This window comes from Phoca vitulina, unplaced genomic scaffold (assembly GCF_004348235.1).
Source record: "Phoca vitulina isolate PV1807 unplaced genomic scaffold, GSC_HSeal_1.0 scaffold2, whole genome shotgun sequence".
Taxonomy (NCBI): domain Eukaryota; kingdom Metazoa; phylum Chordata; class Mammalia; order Carnivora; family Phocidae; genus Phoca; species Phoca vitulina.
In genome coordinates this window covers 45,063,150-45,082,243 of record NW_022589705.1, presented here as the reverse complement: position 1 = coordinate 45,082,243, position 19,094 = coordinate 45,063,150, and the positions used below count along the sequence as shown (strand labels likewise).

The window sequence follows — 19,094 nt, the reverse complement described above, 5'->3', positions numbered from 1 at the left end:
GTAAAGAGTAAAAAAAAAAAAAAAAAAAAATTACATTTAATGCATTTTCTTAAGAGACCAATGATTGTTGAATCTCAGCGGGACAAGGAAATAAAGAGAGATAAAAACCCCTAAGCAACAAAGAAGTTAAGCAAAGGGGATTTCCAAAAGAAAAGTGAAGGAAGTTCCTGGGTGACAGGTGAGAAAGAAATCTGTCTAAATTGGAACGGAAAGGGGCGCCTGGGTGGCTCAGTTGGTTAAGCAACTGCCTTCAGCTCAGGTCATGATCCTGGAGTTCCGGGATCGAGTCCCACATCGGGCTCCCTGCTCAACGGGGAGTCTGCTTCTCCCTCTGATCCTCCCCCTTTCATGCTCACTGTCTCCCATTCTCTCTCTCAGATAAATAAATAAAATCTTCAAAAGAAAAAAAAAAAGTTTAAATTGGAACGGAAAAAAAACAAAGAATTGCATGAGGAATGCTGGAGCGGGGAGAGAGGGAGAAAACAGGCAAAAATAAAAGCATAGAAATGATAAATCATCTGAAGTTGAGCAGTATTTATGAACATTACTGTCAGGTATTTGGCAGACCTGTTAGAGAATTTAGAAAAAAAGATAATAATTGATACATGTAACACTCAACAAATGGATAAAAATAAGACAATAATTAGCTCTAGGTCAACCTAAATGTGTTTTTGCAAAAAGGAAATATATTCAGAGTCTACTACCTGGCTCAGCAATTTCCTTAATTCTAATAATATAAATACTAACAATTTCACCAAAAATTATGATGTAGTTGTATTGAGAAGATAAGAGAAAGAATGTTAGCTCATCCAAATTCTTAACTGTTACAATGAAAAGTTAATAGATTCTATCAAAATTAATCAATCAAGAGAAATCAGAGTAGTATTCAGAAGTTACTGATGTAAATGCCAGAAGCAGCAGCTAAAAAGTTTGATAAGCGGCTGCCTCTGGGAAGCATGACAATAGAGAAGACATTCTGGACACAGATACTTTTTGATATAAGGGTGACTATTTTATTTTATTTTATTTTATTTATTTATTTTTTTTTTTAAGATTTTATTTATTTGTCAGAGAGAGAGAAAGCACAAGCAGGGGGAGCAGCAGAGGGAGAGGGAGAAGCAGACTCCTTGCCAAGCAAGGAGCCCAATGTGGGACTCGATCCCAGGACCCTGAGATCATGACCTGAGCCGAAGGCAGACGCTTAACGGCTGAGCCACCCAGGCGCCCCTTATTTTATATATATGGGCAAGATTCAATAAGGTGCAAGTGGAAAACAGATTGATGCCTCCACTGATATTTCAAATACAATCTGTGGTCTCTTTTTCTCTATTCCTTTGGGTAAAATTTCTGGTAGATACAATAACTATTATAGGTTATTCTCTAACAATAAAATGTTCTCTGGTCATTTTTAGATCTAAGTATAGTGTTTACATTGTCCAGACTCAAGTGATAATTGCAGATCTCTATCGTCTTCCCCATTTTAAAATCTTTCTCTAATCTTCAGGATTGTTTTAGGCTGGGAAGCCTACAGAGAAGGCTGGGAAGTAGTGACAGGAGACAATGGAAGGCTTCTCTATTTATTACTTTTCCTTTTTCCTTACCCTCTGATTTTTTTTTCTCTTGTGGGTGGTGGCATTTTTGTGAGCTTCTCAGGGATACTTTTTCTGAGGCTTGCCCAATAAAAACGCCGTTTTGCTGTGGACAATAATGGTTCTCCACTAGTAACCTGCCCTCTTAGGTTGATACCCTCTGTTTAGGAATCCAGTAACACCTTCAACATTTAAGATACACTGTTTTAACTTGGCTGCAGAGCATGTACATCTTTCGGGTCCACTGGGCTCATGGGAAAGTCTCACATCCCTACCAAGCAGAATGGAAATGCAGCTTCCTCCCAAGGAAAAAAAATGGGAGAAACCTCTTCTGTTTGCTCTGCAGCCAGGCAGGCAACTCCACATACAACTTTTTACTTTAACCTAGATGTGAGTCAGTTACCAGTACGTATGTCCCTATAAAGACTGAAAGATATATGCAGGGGTGCCTGGGTGGCTTAGTCGTCGGGCATCTGCTTTAGGCTCAGGTCCTGATTCCTGAGTCCTGGGATGGAGCCCCGCACTGGGCTCCCCGCTGGGAGGCCTGCTTCTCCCTCTCCCACTCCCCCTGCTTGTGTTCCCTCTCTCGCTGTGTCTCTCTCTGTCAAATAAATAAAATCTTAAAAAAAAAAAAAGATATATGCAAGTTGTCAGAGTGATCCTCTCAGGGCCCCTCTCCTTCGTCTTGAGCTGAGAGGGAGGCAACCCTCACCCTCCACTTTCTAGAGGTAAAAACTACACAGCACATAAGAGCTTTCTCCAGGAATTCTCTCTCCCAACTCTTTAGCCTGCCCTCTCTTTTTTTTTTTTTTTTTAAAGATTTTATTTATTTATTTGAGAGAGAGAGAGCACAAGAGAGGGGAGCGGGAGAGGGAGGAGCAGACTCCCCGCTGAGCAGGGAGCCCGATGCGGGACTCGATCCCGGGACTCCAGGATCATGACCTGAGCCGAAGGCAGTCGCTTAACCAACTGAGCCACCCAGGCGCCCTAGCCTGCCCTCTCTTGCAGGCTGGGGCAGGGGGGGATCATCAAAGCTGGGAGAATCAGTTCCACAACTGGTTAGCCTATACAACGTAAGTCAATAAGCAGATTCAGAATACAGAGCTATTTGGGAGTGATTGTTCTGTTCTTGGCTTTTGGACATTGAATAAAGCTGAAAATGAAGTTTAATTTTATCATCCTGTTGCATAGCTTTTTAGTACCATTTTTTGAATTATGTGCATTTTTTTTAATTTGGATCAAAAATGAAAGTTAATTTTTGTTTAAAAAGGGAAAGTAATGAAACTACACAGTATTAATTAAATAGTAGTTCCTAATCCTGAGTCTTTTTAGTCAAGCTTCCTGATAAAGGAAGACTTGGAAATGATACATACCATGAAGCAGCAAGCCCCAGTAAATTTCAAGGGTCTGATCTGCAAAAGTTGCAAACTCAAGTGCCTACTAGACCAGAGATAATAGTCATATGCGAAGGAGGGTAACCTAAACAAAAACTGTGGTGCAATTCTCACCCCACCCAAAAGATAAATATGTGAGGTAATGGATGTGTTAATTAACTAGATAAGGGATATTCTTTTACAATGTATACTTATAGCAAATCATTATAGCACAAGGGAAGTACACTTTAACTGTCTTACAAATTTCTTTGTCAGTTATGCCTCAGTAAAGCTGAAACAAACAAAGAAACAAACAAAAAAACTGCAGTGCAAGAGTACTGAGTGATGGCAACCAGTGCCAGAAAATGGGAATGAGGGGGTGGGATTCTGAGAGCTTGAACAATCTAAAGCAAACAGCTACTATGTTTTAGCTGGTTGCCACCCAGTAATTTAAATTCTTCTAATTTCAAAGAGAAATTTATTTTATGTTGACTCTCTCTCTCTGTAAAAAAAAATTTTGACAACTAATTGAAAAGATGTTGAAACATTTTTAAGACAAACAAAACTTGTCTGCCAGCCAGATCCAGCAGCTAGGCAACCTCTGATCTTCAGATTTCTTTGCACAATGCCTATTATATATCAATGCTGTTATATAGGTAAATTATTTCCCATGAAACCGTGCAATTTACTCTAAGGCTGTTAGCCCTAGATTACAGAACTGCCAAAAGCAAGGTCATTAACTAAGTCCATTCAATCATTTAACATATTTATTGAGTGCCTACCATGTTTCAGGCACTATTCAAGGTACTAGAGATATAGCAGTGAAAGCAAACAAACAAATAAAATCTCTGTGCTCATGGGGGCGCCTGGGTGGCTCAGATGGTTGGGCGTCTGCCTTTGGCTCAGGTCATGATCCCAGGGTCCCGGAATCGAGCCCCGCATCGGGCTCCCTGCTTGGCGGGAAGCCTGCTTCTCTCTCTGCCTCTGCCTCTCTCTCTCTCTCTGACCCTCATGAATAAATAAACATTTAAAAAAAAAAAAAAAAAAAAATCTCTGTGCTCATGGAACTGAGTCCATTGGCAAGCAAGCAAACACACCAGATTATGGTTAATGCGTATACTTAGGGCAGAAGTATTATCTTTATAAGCATCATTGCTGGTTATTGACTGAGCATTTGTTTAATCATCATAATAAAGATAATGAAGATGCCATTGGTTTCCTCCTTTTACAGATAAGAAAATTGAAGGCTAAGAGAGATTAAGTACCTTGATTAACTTAACACAGCTATTAAATGGCACAATAAGGGCTTGAACTCAACTTTGTCTAACTCAAGAGCCCAACCTACATTTTGGTATCATGTTGGATGAAGACCAACAAAGCAACAGGTTTAGAAAGTGAGCTAAAACAGAGACTATGTGTGAAAAAATGATATGAATATCACACACACACATACACACTCACACACACATCACAAATGTGTGACATCAAGGAATAACTCATAGCCAGAATATTGGAAAATAAACACAGGTGTACAAACTTCATGTTTACATATCAAAGGTAAAGAAACTCTTTAGACAAACACATGATAAGTATGTGAAAGATAATTGTCTCAACTAGGATGAAGTAAAAGAGGACACGAACGATAGTAGCTTATACTGCACATTTTGTATTTATTAACAAAACTAGAAGTCAATGGTCCCAAATTTGTTTATAGCAGCTCAACAACATTGTTAAGATCCCAGAGTTTGTTTCTAATTCTTCCTGCCATGCATATATGCCTTGCTGTCGTCTTGTCTTTGTTTTCTCAAGGTCACAAGTGTCTAAATGAGGAAGAGAGGGAAGGGTTCTTCTTTCTCCCTTTTGTGAGTTTCTACCAGGGAGAAAAATATTTCCCAGAAGTCCCTCCATAGATATTTGCATTTCATTGGTCAAAACAGTAACTGACTAAGAGGAATGGGATTGTTCAAATTATGAGAGGCTTGGACAAATATTGATTCATCTATGTAGCCAGACATATTGAACAAAATTACGGTTTTACTAGCGAGGAGGAAAGGATAAATGGTTGTTGGTTAAGCCACTAATAAAGTCTTCTAAAATATTAGAAAAATAAATATTTCTTGTGCTCATTATACATAAGATACCTTATAATAAAAAGAAATAAAACAATGCAATGATGGATAACTACAAAATCTTTATTTGTATAAATATTAGGGTCAGAATTCTGAGTCAGTTCATGGATTTGATCAAATGTAACAAAAGTAATGACCTGCATGAAATGAAAAGTGTTTTAAAGAGAAATCACAAATGAAAACTAAAATGCAATCTTGACCTGAGTGCAGTAGGAAAGACAGTGGATTCTTGCATAGAGGAGATCAACAATACAATCGGTAACAATATCTTTTATTACTACAATTCTTTAACTTTATTGGATTTGGATACACATAGAAAAGATTCTCTTTTAATAGCAGCAGAATCAAGAGCTTCTTGTGTAATTTTTAGAAACCTATCCTTCTTGGTCTCTCAGTTGCAGGCAGGCAAGAAAATATCTCAAAATGAAACTGCTCTGTACCTGGGTACCAACAACATATATACTTGATTAAATCAGAGTACCATCTATTGGGTTCTTTTTGCTTACCCTGATTTCTAGGGCTTTGCAGACAAATTAAATGTGAATCCTTTCAAATCACACACACATACACACCCACACATATACACTCACACCACACTTATTTTTTATTTTATTTCATTTTTTTGAGAGAGAGTGCATGCACGTGTGCATGAGGGGGCGGGGCAGAGGGAGAGAGAGAATCTTAAGCAGGCCGTACACCTAGGGCAGAGCCCAATTCAGGGCTCGAGCTCAGGACCCTGAGATCATGACCTAAGCTGAAATCAAGAGTTGGTCGCTTAACATACTGAGCCATCCAGGCGCCACCCCATACACATACCATTTATTCTTTTTATTTTTTTTAAAGATTTTATTTATTTATTTGACAGAGAGAGACACAGCGAGAGAGGGAACACAAGCAGGGGGAGAGGGAGAGGGAGAAGCAGGCTTCCCGCGGAGTAGGGAGCCCGATGTGGGGCTCGATCCCAGGACCCTGGGATCATGACCTGAGCCGAAGGCAGACGCTTAACGACTGAGCCATCCAGGCGCCCCTACACATACCATTTAAAGGACAGTTGTGCCCTTCATACAATTTTCATTGTTTTATCTTAATATTTGCTTTCTCATTTGTTTCCATTTTTGTTATTCCATGATGCTCAAATCAGTTATGATTTTAAACATCAGGAAGTTACTTGTAGATACTCAACACACATGTTTATAATAGTCATTTTCAAGTTTATTACCTCAAATAATGTCAATAAAAATAACCACCAGAACCTTACTATACAGAAAAGCAATGTCTGGTTTACTTCCCCCCTTTTCTCCAACTATTCAATGTCCCTTAATTGCCTTTTAACCCATTGTGCCAGATGATTTCAGTGTTTTGCCCATATCTTCAGGCCCTTTATTTTATTTTTTTTAATATTTTATTTATTTATTTGAGAGAGAGAAAGTGCGAGCGATAGAAAGCACGAGTGGGGTAAGTGGCAGAGGGAGAGGGAGAAGCAGACTCTCCTGCTGAGGGGGGAGCCCGATGCAGGGCTTGGTCCCAGGACCCTGGGATCATGACCTGAGCCAAAGGCAGACACTTAACTGACGTAGCCACCCAGGCGCCCCATCCTCAGGCCCTTTACCAAATTTCCACATATAGCCTACTGTTGTTCTTTTCCTCCAAAAGCTAGCAGTTAACATCCATGGATCTTTCTTCACAGGCTGGCTGCTGGCCGCTGGAGCCAGCTTTTCCGTGAGCACAAGGAAAGCCAGCAGTGCCCCTTCCATCCACCCAAGCCCATCGGGTTCACCTAATCAATAACAGCTGTGTACGGGAGTTCACAAGCTCCTGCTCTCCTGCCTCTGGCCAAGATAACTCAGAAGTGGTGCTCGCAGTGTTCACAGTTTTGTGAGATTGAACCAAAGTCACCCTCTGTGGACCTTTGTCTCCTTGCCTGCCTTTCTTCCCATCTCAGTTCCACTTCCTAAATCCCCCAGCAGCTTGTATTTGTTTCCTGGGGCTGCTCTAACAAACTACCACAAACTGGGTAGAAATTTATTATCTCACGGTTTTGGAAGCTAGAAGTTCAAGATCAAGGTGTTGGTAAGGTTACTTCCTTTTGAGGGCTGTGAGAGAATCTGTTTTATGCCTCTGGCCTAGCTTCTGGTGGTTTATTGACAATCTTTGTTGTTCCTTGACTTGCATAAGCATCACCTGATCTCGGCCTTGGCATTCTCCCTGCATTCATGGCTATGTCCAAATTTCTCCCTTCTTATAAGGACTCTAGTCATATTGGATTAAAAGCCCACCTTATTCCAGTATGACTGCACCTTACCTAATTACATGAGTAATGACTTATTTCCAAAAAGGTCACATTCACATCACAGGTACCAGGGGTTAGGACTTCAACATCTTGGGGGGAGGGAGCACAACTCAAACCATAACAAAGTTTTTCCTAATAAATCACTTTCACATGAATTCTTATCTACCTCAAGGTTTGCTTCTGGCAGGCTCATTCTGTCCATCAAATATTTAATTACTGTCTCAGTTACAATGCTGTCAGTTGCAAAGAAAAGATAGTTCAACTTAAATTTACTTGCATAGTGAAAGGAATGCATTGCTTTATGTAAATAAAAAATTCAAGGAGAGATCAGACTTTAGGCAAAATTTCATTCAGAGATCCATGAGTCACTCAACAACAAAGGTTTTATTAAGTGCCAACTCTGTGTCAGGAAATGTGTTCTGTTTTGGTGATGTAACAGCAAACCAAACAGAAACATTCCTAGAACTTATATTCAATTAAGAGAAGACAAAAAAAGTCAAAATTAGTAAGTAAATGTATAGCAATTACATGATAATGAAGATAATGGAGAAACAAATAATGCTGAGGAGGAATCAAGTAGAGTAGTGGTAAGTGTGTGTATGAGGTGGACGGTGGTGCTTGTAATAATAGTTTGGTCTTGAAAGTTCTCACTTCAAAAGTAACATCTGAATAAAGACCTGAACAAAATGATGAAGGGACCCATGAGACTATCTAGGAGAATATCTGGGAGGAAGGCATTCCAGGCATAGGGAATAAGTAGTGAAAGGTAGGAGTTTGCCTGGGATGCTAAGAAGCAGAAAGAAGGCCATTTTGGTCTGAGCAGAATGAGGGAGAGTTAAGGTGGAGAGCAATAGGTCACAAAAAGAGTGTTTGGAGCACATAGAACATTATAAGCTATTGTAAGAAGCTTGGATTTCACTCTGAATGAGATGGGAAGCTATTAGCAGACACTCAGTAGAAAACTGGCCAGATCATACACTTTAACAAGTCACTTGGATCCTGTGCTGAGAGTAGACTGAATGGGGACAAGGGTAGAAGCAGGGAGACAAGTTAGAAGGTTATTGCAATAAGCCAAGCAAGAAGAGATGGGGGTGGCTTGGACTAGGCCATAGCAATAAATGTGTAAGTTGGTCAGATCCCGAATATATTTTAAAGATAGAGTCAAAGGATTTGCTGGGATTTTTTCTTTTTAAAGAGCAAACATCTTTAAAATGCATCTACATTTCTTTGCAGCTACATTTCTCTTTAATTCTCTCAACTTAGCCATGATCATGGACTAGCTGCATCTTTGGATTGCTTTTCTCATGGTAGAAAAACAGCAGACTAATGCTTCCTTGATAACACCCAGGAGAAAAAGAGGGCTTCTTTCATTTACTCATTGCTAATATGTGCTAAGCTCCCTTCTGAATGAAATAACTTTGGTCACATTTACTGTGATCAGGAGGATATCTTATACCAGATGGCTTAGGCCTGAGTTATGTGCCCATTCCTAAACCATTAACTGTGGCAGGAAACATAATTTCCTTGATTGCTTCAACCCAACTGTTGCTCATGGGGTGGTCAAAATCACTAAACTAGCATGGTGGCCACAAAATGGGAAAGAGGTAAAATAGATACTAGCAAAGTAAACACAATGTCTATTACAAATACAATTCTGTGGTCTAAAAATTATTTTCAACCCACAGACCTATGACTTCCTTAATAAATATAATCAGATATAAGCCAAATTGTCACAATAGAGTCCATGAAAATTGCTAATCCTCCAATTACCAATTATGAATGCCTTTCTTCGGTCAGCACACAGAGTCACATATAGAATGAGAAAAGAAAATAAGAAGGGTCTAATCGTATATAATAATTTAAATAAAGAGTTTATTATTTGTACTTTACAGGTCAATTAGGCAATACTTCAGAGAAGGCTGGAAGTCTCAGTCCATCACGGTTATACTATCTTTGAATTAGTAATTTTTGATTAATTTCACTTTGGGCCTTACCAAATACTCGGGTTTAAGAGTGATCTGTAGTATTGATATTATCTTTGATTAGGTTAGCCTCCTTTAAAATATAGAGAACATGGTTAATACAGATCCAGAAAATGAAAAGAGCCTGAGATCATCTGGAATCACAATTTTTCAATTCTATTCTTGACCAGGAACTAAATTTCCATTTGCAAACAGCCTATTTGATTTGGGTAACTAAATTCTACATTAGTTTAAATTCCTATAAATCCCTATAAACCTTAGTGGTCTAAACAATTCAATATACATTTTCTTCTCCAATTTATCAGATGGTCTAAGCTATCTTGAAGACTCTCTACTGTCAGAGTTATTATAGTGGTAGTAAAAAATAATAGTCAAAATCATAGGTTCCAAGCATGGAATGGTGGCTCCTGGGGGCTGAGTAGAGGAGGAAATGGAGGAGGACATAAGAGAATTATTTATCAATGGGCTTAAAGTTTCGCTTAAACAAGATGAATAAGCTCTAGAGATCTGTTGTACAACATTGTAACTACAGTCAAAAATAATGTATTGTACACTTAACAAATTTGTTTTGGGGGTAGATCTCATGTTAAGTGTTCTTACCAAAATAAAATTAATTAATTAAAAATAACACCATCACCAACAATAACAATAATAGCTGACTTATTCACTGTTAACTCTGCACTAGGTTCTCTTCTTCTAAGCACCATACATATTCAACACATGTCATTCTCACAATGGTGTTAGGATCTCCATTCTACAGCTGGAACTGAGGCACAAAAAGGCTAAATAACTGACCCAGAACTGAAGCCAGACAGTCTCACTCCAGAGTCCATAACTCTTACTGCTATGGCAGTGGGGAACTGTTACCCATTTCATTATTTTTTTACCTCAAAAGAATTATTATGAGAATAAGTCAATATTTGTATTGTTTTTAATTTCAAATCTAGTGACAGTGAAGCAAAAAATGCTAGATCTAACATCTTTTAATATTTTAATGTGAGCTTTGTATCATTGACTCTATTGATTTCACCGTGTCAAGCAGCCACATTAAAAATAAGGAATTTTCAAACAATCAATTCTGTTGTCTAAATAGATACAACTTGATCTAATAAAATACAGAATAAATGAACTCAGTGGTAATGGTTATTTTAAACACCCAGGTTTAGAATGAATAAAATAAACATTTTATTTTGTTAAATTACTTTACCCTTTATATTTCAATATATATCGAAAAGAATCATAATATACTTGAAAGGTGCTAAAACTAGCATTTCGGCCTTGGTTCTGTTTTGATATTATTTAATCTTTGAAATAAGAAGGGAGAATTAAATTATCTCTAATTTTGCTTCTAGCTCTTACATTCATAAATAGAAAACTGATACAATATCTTAAAAATGTACAGTTTAGTTCCTACAGTTTAGTTTTGTATAAAATTAAAACATGACTATGTTATAAAGTCTGAAGACATCTAAAACATCCATTTATATATGTTTATATATATAATGTATATATATGCCTGTCTGTGTGTATGCACACACACATACTGTTTCTGATAATGTATTGCTATATTAATTCAACAAATAACTTTCTCTATATCATAGGCAAAGTTGGAGTAAATGTCTTATAAACAAAGAGTTTTACTAATATTCCAAAAAAATAATATAAGACAGCTATATGATTTTTAATCTCAATTATGGTTCCCTTTTCTTATTCAAGTCAATTTAAAAGAAAAAGTAAGTTTAACTTTCTGACTTGGAGGACAAAACCATCACACATTAAGTTTGTATTTTCTCCTATATAGTTCTTAAGCAAGTAGTTGCTTATCATGAACTCACCTTGACCCAAAGGCTTTGACCACATTTTAGATCTCAGAATAGGTAAAATAGATACCACACAAAATACCGAGAGAAATTCTGGTTTCTTTCTGATATGGCTTTGATATTTTATAATACTCACTGAGGTGATGACTCAAACTTTCCCTACACAGAATAATAGTCATGTTGTCTGAAAAGTTTCAACTGAACTTATAAGTGGCCTTATGAAGAAAAGAACCCTGTATTTGAGTTAGTATCTTGAATAATCATGCTGGTTCTATCTCTTTCCTCTGGCTAATTCATTTAATCTCCTCTTTGGTTTCCTTATCTATAAGAAGAATATAAAGATGATACTTGTCAAACATGGTTGTTGTTATGAAGTCCCTGATTAGCTAAAAATGTGTGATCTTAGTAAATGAATACAGATCTCTCTCTTAAGCACTAGATCTCTACATCCACCCAGCTTCTCAATAGTAAAACAAAAAAAACTGTTTTCTGTTAATCTGGTGTTTTTTAAATCACATATATTATGTATCAGATAAAAAACAAATAGATTTCCAACATTCTGGCAGACTGAGTTGGCATGGAAAAGACTCGCACTCAACTATATAGAAATATTTGATGACATATAGCAATTTTTAAATATATAATCAACCTCTCATGGAAGAGATGAAAAATCCCACTTGACAGAAAAGAAGTAACCAAATGCCATTTCAACATGGACATTAGTTGATGCTGTGGGAATTCAGACAGGTATTAACCAGATATAATCCCTAGGGGTTAGGGTGTGTGATTTTAACAACAGGAAGCAGATGAGACTTGGACCAGAGTAAGGTGAGGATCTGAAACCTAGATACTTATACTAAGGTGATAGCCTGTAAGAGTTCATCTTTGCTCTAAAGTAAGAAAAAGAAAGACTCCCATCTTACACTGAGTCTTACATGGTATGGGGTTCATATTGACATTACTTATATGGAATAGGAATTGTAAGATTTTAAGTATAAAAGTTGGCCCGATACTAGGAAAACTCTAGGGAGTCCAACAAAAAGCAAAGCTTTGCATTATGGAAAGTTTGAAAACTCAGTACTCACGGGATGCCCACAGGAAAGAAAAAAACAAACAACATAACAAAACAGCAAATAAAACCTCCACAGGAGGTGAGTACAGAAAAAAACTGATAAACCATGAAATTAAATCCCTATCTTACACCACTCACAAAAATGAACTCTAAATGGATCAAAGACTTAGACATAAGAGTTGAAATCATAAAACTCTTAGGAAAAAAAAATAGGGAAGACATAGTCTTGGCAATGAATTTTTTTTAATATAACATTAAAAGCACACACAAAAAAAGAAAATAAAAAATCGACAAATGGGACTACATCAAACTTAAAAGCTTCTGCACAGCAAAGGAAGGCAACCAACAAAATGGAAAGGGCAACGTACAGAATGGGAGAAAAGTTTTGCAAAACATATATCTGAAAGGGGTTAATATCCATAATTTATAAAGAACTCATTACAACTCAATAACAACAACACAAACTGATTTAAAAATAGACAAAGGAAAAAAATAGACAGAGGAACTAAACATTTTTCCAAAGGAGACATCCAAATGGTCAACAGGTACCTGAAAAGGTGCTCAACATCACTAATAACCAGGGAAATGTAAATCAAAACCAAGATGAGATGTTACCTCACATTTGTAAGAATGCAATCATTAAGAAAACAAGCGATAAGTGTTGGTGAGGATGTGGAGAAAAAGGAACGCTTATGCACTGTTGGTTGGATTGTAAACTGGTTCAGCTACTGTGGAGAACAGTATGGAGGTTCCTTAGAAACTTAAAAATAAAACTACCATAAGATTCAGCAATCCTACTTCTGTATGTATGCTCAAAGGAAATGAAAACAGATTACCAAAGAGACTTATGCACTCCCATGTTTATTGCAGCATTATTCACAATAGCCAAAATATGGAAACAGCCTAAGGGTCTACCAATGAATGAAAAGATAAACACACACACACACACACACACATACACACTGGAATATTATTCAAGCATGAAACTCCTTTGCAACAACATGGGTGGACCTTGAGGACATTATGCTGAGTGAGATAAGTTAGACAGAGAAAGGCAAATATTGTATGATACTTCCTATAGTGGAAAGGCAAATACTGTATGATCCCTTTTATATGTGGAATCTAAAAAAAGCAAAACCATAAAGGCAGAGAGTAAATGGTGGTTACCGGGGCTGGAGCACGGGGGACAGGAGAAATGTTGCTTAAGGGTACATACTTGCAACTACTAGATAAATAAATCCTGGAGACCTAATACACAGTATAGTTACTATAGACAACGAAACTGTATTATAAATGTTGAACTTGTTAAGAGACTAGATTTTAATTGTTCCCAACACTAAAAGAATGATAAGTATGTGGCACAATGAAGGTGTTAGCCAAGGCTATCATGCCAATCATATTGCAGTATAAATGTATCAAGTCAACATGTTGTACATCTTAAACTTACAAAATATTGTATGTCAAATATAACTCAATAGAAAACAAAACAAAACAAAACAAAAACTAACTAGTTCTGGAAGCCCCTACTGGGAAATGGCTACAGTCATTTTCTGCACACACACACCGCCCCACCCCCCCACCCCCGGCAAAAGAAACAAAACAAAAGTGATAAACCACTACCAGGTAAGGAAACAATTCATCATAAGGGAGAGTTAGCAGAAAATATAAACAAAAGAATCAGCAACTCAAGAACTTGAGATAAAGAAAACTTCAAGCGAAAAAATATGTATGTTTAAAGTAATAACAACAGTGATTAAGGTTTATTTTGAACTTACTATGTGTCATACTCCATTCTACTTGTTTTATATGCATTAAGTTATTTAATTTTTACAATTGCATGTACAACTTAAAAACAACTTAAAACAAAAGGCAGATTACCTTTAAAGAATGATATTTAGGCAGAAAGCAATAATAGCAATAGTCATAGAGACAGAAAAATACTGGAATATCTTCTTCAAAATGCTGCTGAAAAATAACTTAATTGAAAATTCTCTTCCCATATAAATTGTTAATCAAGAATGAAAACAAGTACGTGTCAGACAAAGCCTAAAGACTTTGCCACTTATAGACCCTGTTTGAAATAGCCACCAAAGTCTACCCTTTACTATGGAGAAATTCAAATTCAGAAAGAAAGAATGTGATATAAGAATATGATAAGCATAGTAATTGGTATTGACAAATCTAAATAAGCATCAATTATATAAAACAATAATGATGATTAATTTGAAGGTATAAGAGCAATTAGAACTAGAATGCTAGATATCAGCATGGAATATGAGGAGGAGAGTTTAAATGCTGTAAGGTCTCCGTAGTCTTCTGGAGTAAGCCAGAAATATGGATTAAGAATACTCTTAATTAAGTCAAAGATTCACCTAAAGAATAAATGTGCAATGTGTAAACTTCAAATCAATAGAGGATAGGAAAATAAAATAAAAATGGTTATGAACACAACTGGAACAATCTAATACAAAGCAGGAAAGGAGTAAAAAAGCTAAAGGTATGATAAAAAGAAAACACAAGTAAGATGTTAAATGTCAGTCAAAGTTTATCAGTAATGACAATAAGTGTATGTGTAATAAACTTATTAAAAAACAGTCTCAGGCTGTATTGAAAATATTAAAATCCAATATATGCTTCTTTTTTTTATTATGTTATGTTAATCACCATACATTACATCATTAGTTTTTGATGTAGTGTTCCATGATCTATTGTTTGCATATAACACCCGGTGCTCCATGCAGAATGTGCCCTCCGCTCCTTAATACTAGGCTAACCCATCCCCCCACCTCCTCCCCTCCAGAACCCTCAGTTTGTTTCTCATATATGCTTCTTAGTAGGACATCTGCTGTTTCAGACATACACTGAACACCTAAAGGTTGACAGAAATTGGAAATAAAGAGATGGAAAAATAGTATGCTGGCAAACACTGATAGAAAGATGGTATGGTTCCGTTAATATCAGACCAAACTGAAATAATGGCAAAAATATTATTTGGGAAAAATAAGCCTTTAAAAAATGATAACATTCACCATGAAGATACTATAACTCTAAATGTAAACACATGGAATAACATAGCTCAAAATATGTAAAGCAATATTACAAAATTGCAAAAAAGATAATGATTGCTCTATAATCATAATAAATTTTAATAGACTTATTTAGTAACTGATGCATTGAACACAGGAAAAAATCAGCGAAAAATAGATGACTTAAGTTATATAATTATTAAATTGAACATAGAATTCATCAATTAGAGAATTTCTATTCTCAAACACATATAAAACTTCCTCAAAATGTGGTCACCTACTAGAAAGAAAATCTCCAAAAAATCAAATAAAAATGATAAATTCAATGATTTCTGATCATAAAACATTCTTACAGTCAATAAGAAAACACACCCTAACATTCACATGATTTAAATAAAAAAACGTACTTTCAAATATCTTATGAAAATATCTCAAAGAAGATATCACAATGTAAGTGGCATAACGTTAAGAATTTGACAATAAAGACACTAAAATTCAAAACTTATGAGATATCTTGAGAAATCAATGGCATTAAAAAAGTGAAAAGATTGAAAATTAATGAGGTCAGAGGTTAACTCAAGAAATTATAAAAAGAACAAAGCAAATGGAAATAAGAGAAAGGTGATAATGAAAATATATTGAAATTATTGAATAGGGAACAAAAAATTAATGAAAGCAAAAACTAGATCTTTTAAACAACAAGAAAATTAGAAAGTTGACAAAAATCTAGGGTTAGGAAGAGAGAAAGAAGAGAGAGAATATTAATATTTGGAAAGAAAATGGACTATAAAAATAATAATACTGTAAAACAAACAAAGCCCACTTTTCTAGAATGTTCCTCCCCCAAATATCTACACCACTTGCTTCCTGACTATATTTATTCTCTACTCAAATGTTCCTCCCAACTGATCTGATGTAGGTATTTGGGTGGAAAAAATTAATATCATATTATTCCTCTTTGGTATGACTGAATATAAAACTAGTTGATTCTATAAACTCTGAGGTTAATAACCAAAGTCTAACAGCTTCTAATTATTAATCAATAAGCTTCTAAATATAAGATCAATATCTAAAAATCAATAATAATTCTCATTCAATATCAGCATCAGTTGGAGAATAAGTTTTAAAGAAATAGTTGTATTCACAATATGAAAATGATCTGTAAAAAAACAAGAATAAATCCTAGTGATGAGCAAGGTCATGAAGAACATGAAAGAATATAAAACTAGCAAACTATTCATGAATGGATAGATTCACTTTTGCTAAAAGATAAATTCTCCCAATTTAATCTGTACATTCAATGATATTCCAATCAAAATTTCACCAGGGTTTTTCACTGATTTTGAAAAGCTTAACTAAAAAATTATATTTATATTGTGATTAGACCAGAAGAGCCAAGAATATTTTGAAGTATATTGGAAGGGAATTTATCCTATCAGATATTTAAACCCATTATATTTGTATTTGTTTTATTATAGACTCATTTGACATAGAGTCACTCATGAGAGTAGGACAGAAATGGACTCACATGTGCAGGGGAACTTGGTTTATCACAACTATTGGAAATCAGTAGGGTAAAGGTCAAGTGGTCAATGCATAGCAGAATGGCTCCATTCTCCTTTCTCCTAAATCTTCAATAACTTCTTCTGAGTAGTTCATTGACCTTAGTGTGGACACGCTCATGCTTCAGTCACCAAAAATAAGTTCTATGAAGGGTCTTTCCCCTAGCCAATGCCCTAATTCACTCACTTCTCAACCCACCTCCTTGGAAAATATAGTGTCACTCACTGCCATTTTCTTATCTCCTGCATATTCCTCAGCTCTCTACAATATCATTTAAAAAGTAGACAAAAACTTCTTAACATCTCCAGGAAACTCCCCATTGACCAGTTAGTGATGCATTCCAAGTCTTCATCTTTCTGAACTTTTCTCCTGGATCTGACTTTGTGGTTCATTTATTCCTTTTTGAAAGTCTCCAATGTTTCCCAAAATTTCAAGAAAATTTATCTCTTGAAATACTCTTTTCATTAAAGGTTTGTGACCAAGTTTAAGAAAGAAAGAAAAAAAAACTCCACATGACTGATCTTTCTTGAGATTTCTCATACATTATCATATTAAAATGTAAGAAGATATATTTTTACTTTTCTGTCATATAAATTGTGCCCATTGCAGTCTTTCCACTAGCCTTGGGAAGGGAGTAGAGGGTGAATGGCTTTTCTAGAAGGAGTATACGATGACTTAGAGGAAATCCTGGTGAAATCTGGGTTAAGTGGAAATTTTGCCTCTTCTGACCTCAGGTGAATGTTGGGAAAGTGGAGAAATCCTGAAGTAAAAGAATTAGGCAATAGGACCTGTGTGTCCTGACCTTTCATCTCCAGCCTAAAGAAGGGCTGTTTGCTATATAGATGAGGGTCAGTTCTGGGGCTGAAAGGCTATTCTTTCACTAGTATTGGTGAGGTGAACTTTTTGCAGAATGATTCTGCACAACCAGAGGCAATACTATTAAACAAAATAAAGGCAATGTTAGGTGTGTTTGGACAGATGCTAACTAGTTACTTGCCCAGAGTGTCAATGTCCAGAATGCCTTGTAGTTTCACAGGCATCTAGACATTCCCAAGTGCCCTGCAGGGGCACAGAAAGTAGCTTGCTAGTGAGCTTACTAGAGAAACTCCCACAAAGCTTTGCACAGTGGCAGTATCATAGCCAATGAGGTTTATCTGAGGCGTGATGATTGCTAATATAAACTCCTGCGATAGAAGAAAGTAACTCCAAAGCTATAGATTAGGGTTTAATTAGGTTGTATCCAAAGTTCAAGTGCCATTGAGGACTAAGTTGGGGCCAAGTTATCTGGGAGGACTAGAGGCCCTTAACCAGGCTCAGGAAAAACATGATTCCAACTTGGTCACTGAATGTCAGCTACAAAAGCAATGACCAAATGGGCAAGGAAATAATCAGCACAGAGTCCAAAAGGACACCCCATTGACCTATGAATACAAAGTGCCTTTTCTACCACTGTTGGCACCACAAGGACACATTAATCTCCCCTAGAATTCCAAATGCCATTTTGGGAAAGAGCAGAAGGATGCAAAACTATGGAAAACAGCATCAAGGAGTAAGGGACTAACTTAAACTGAAAACTGTTACAACTAGGTAATCTTTGAAAATCTAAAGTAGGTTTTTCTTTTGTTTTTGTTGTTTTGTTTTTAATAAAAAGCAACCCCCTGACTACTCAGAAGAGTGAAGATGAGTGAGAAAGATCAGAATACTTAAAACACTGAGGTGGTTATCTGCTCACAATTCAATTCCCGGGCCTAGAATGATTATTCTTGAATGTTCCTACTCCTTGAGAGCAGGAACATTATGCTATACATCTTTTTTGCCCTAATACCTACCACAGTGCCAAGAGGAAAACAAGGTTGCAATTTTTTTTTTAAACTAAGCTTAATTTGTAAGTTAAATTGGCTGACTTTACAAGGTTTCTATAGAGCAGTAATTCTTTGACTGGTTTGTAGACCCCTGGATGGCCTTAAAGCTTTTATAAGGAATCCATAAGGACAAAAATATTTTTGTAATAATACGAAGACATTATTTGTTTTATTCACCATGTTGAATTTTATACTGCATGGTGGGCAAAATTGTAGTCTTTGTAGCAAGAATCAGGGCAGTGGCTCAAAACCGTATTGTCAGTTGTATTTCACCACACTCTCATTAAATAATAATTAAAAATAGAACTCACACTCTTAAAAATAATAATAAAAGAAATCCAGGGTCATCTGTGTGGCACAGTTGGTTAAGTGTCCAACTCTTGGTTTC

General features: G+C 36.2%; 1 pseudogene; it reads left to right on the top strand.

Annotated features, from left to right (window-relative positions):
* Positions 1-17,958: 17,958 nt before the first annotated feature.
* LOC116627344 lies at positions 17,959-18,089 on the top strand (annotated as a pseudogene).
* The last annotated feature ends 1,005 nt before the right edge of the window (positions 18,090-19,094 follow it).